This window comes from Triticum dicoccoides, unplaced genomic scaffold, assembly GCF_002162155.2.
Source record: "Triticum dicoccoides isolate Atlit2015 ecotype Zavitan unplaced genomic scaffold, WEW_v2.0 scaffold126858, whole genome shotgun sequence".
Classification (NCBI taxonomy): domain Eukaryota; kingdom Viridiplantae; phylum Streptophyta; class Magnoliopsida; order Poales; family Poaceae; genus Triticum; species Triticum dicoccoides.
In genome coordinates, this window is record NW_021189046.1 from 1 (window position 1) to 2,150 (window position 2,150).

A 2,150-nucleotide genomic window follows, 5' to 3' on the forward strand; every position below is an offset into this window, starting at 1 on the left:
TTGTTACTCTAGGAATATTTTGCAAAATATTGTACTTACCATCTTAGATGCAATCCTTGCACATTATACAGATCACGTTTTCATTCATTCATTTGCACGAATAGCACATACTACATTATTTTAGAACTACAGATGTTTATAATAATATAATGTGTGTTAGTGTTGACGTGCGTTGCACGTACAAGCTTACTTAGAGAGAAGAAGAAAAAAGGCAACACCGGAACTTGACAGACAGAACATATACACTTGTTTGTTGAAGTATTTTTGTTGCATTTACTACATCCTTTGCAGATTTGCTGACTCAGCTGTTCAAAAGTACTACAGCGGGAAAACTACTTGCTGCAACTTCCATTTTGCGACGCTTAGCGATGAGCGATCCTAGGTGCTCGGGCCGGCAAGCCGAAGCACCAGGCATGCAAAAAACTGTCAGCCGGAACATGGTTTCAAACTGAAACCCACTTTGCAACATGGTTTCAACAAGATGAGCAGAGGCGGTACCAAAAACAGAGCAAGCAGCAAGGATTAATACATATGTTAATTTCCCTACCTGAACCAGCCTTAAGAATAATTGAACATGTGGAACCAGCCTTATGAACAAGATTCATCTCTTGGAACTCAGAATCCCAACCAAGGGGGTGCAATCAAAGAATGGCAGGAGAAGCAAGCTATGTGCAGTTCAGAAAACGTGGCCCAACCAACCTTGAATATTGAAAGCGTCCACTTCTAGTTATGCCCTGGTATTAATCTTGGATATGATTTTTCGTACTCCCTCCGATCCATATTATTTGTCGCAAATTTAGTACAACTTCAGTACTAAACTGTAGTAACGCTACGACAAGTAATATGAATCGGATGGAGTATGTTGTTTCAAATTATTAAGCAAGCAAGCAATGAGCCTTCTTTGCTTAGAGAGCAACACTCCTGTCACCTTGAGCACCTGATTTACCATGATAGGAGCAACACTCACTCGTCTCCTGGAACTTAGTCTTCCACAAGCAAAAAGGAAGTCTTGCACTGAATCCACAGCTGGATTACCATAAAAAAAATTGCCACACTACTAGGAACTCTCTGTACACATTTTCCTTCCTTAACATGCCACCTACATTTTTCTCAAAGGTGCAGTGCAGAGTTCCCATCTTTTTTTTCCTTGTTTAATAACTGATATGGAGGAGCCATGTTGCACTCGAACAACTTCAGACAGTAGAAGCAAGGAATGACCTTTTTTTCAGTCAGTTTGCAAAGTTCTACTACTCTTGCTCTGGCAATAATCTGGGACATGAACACACAATTTCCTAATGGAGACAATCATTCAGTGTTGCCTTTATGGTGATCATTTGGGTTACCAGAAAACGAGTGACCAAAATCTTCAGAGTTTTGGTGTTACTTTACAGATGCAGGAAAGTGTTGAAAGATGAGCATTTGGGTTACCAGCTTCATGTAACACATATCTATATGTAAAATAATTTGTGTGTGGAGAAATATGCACTGCAGGTCCTATATATTGAAACTGGGTGCATCTTCTTTGGCTTTATCTTCAATGCCACCACTGTACTGTGAACTGAATCGTACTATCATACATGCTTTCAGGTGTGTGGGGTCAAAGGTAGAGATTATGTGGTTAAAGTAATTCAAAAGGAGAAATGCATATGATCTTCACATGTTTTAGTTAAGAAAGTAAAGAAAGGAATTGCAAATTGCAGAAAACAAAAAAAGAAAAAAAGGATTTGTAGTCTGTCAGACAACCTCTAGGCCACCCTGTAGAGACAGAAGCCAATCCAGGATCAAGTGTTTGCCTCCTTATTGGTAAAGGATGCAGCAGTACGAGCCTATAGAACAGATCCTGTTCAAGTAAGGTCGTGCTACATCAACAGCATCTCGCCTTATAAACTGGTCCAGCGTGGCCTACACTAGCGAGGTGGGACTAATTAGGGAGCAGGCATGCAGTGCTGCACTTCCTCGGGCAGAGAGCATGGAAGAAGGTTCCTCGGCCCATGTAGCTAGGCATGAGAATGAGCAAAGCCCGGCCCATCAGAGGAACGTTTAGCTGTGGAGATTTTGATAGTTTTTTGTTTTCTTTAGCTTTTATGCCAAATGAAATTGCGGTCGGCCATTACAAAAGTAGCAGACACACTGCCAGGTTAGAGAGAAGA

The 2,150-nt window shown here is 41.0% G+C and overlaps 1 pseudogene; it reads right to left on the reverse strand.

The window, feature by feature from the left end:
- Positions 1-1,728: 1,728 nt before the first annotated feature.
- Positions 1,729-1,858, reverse strand: LOC119343423 (annotated as a pseudogene).
- Positions 1,859-2,150: the final 292 nt, after the last annotated feature.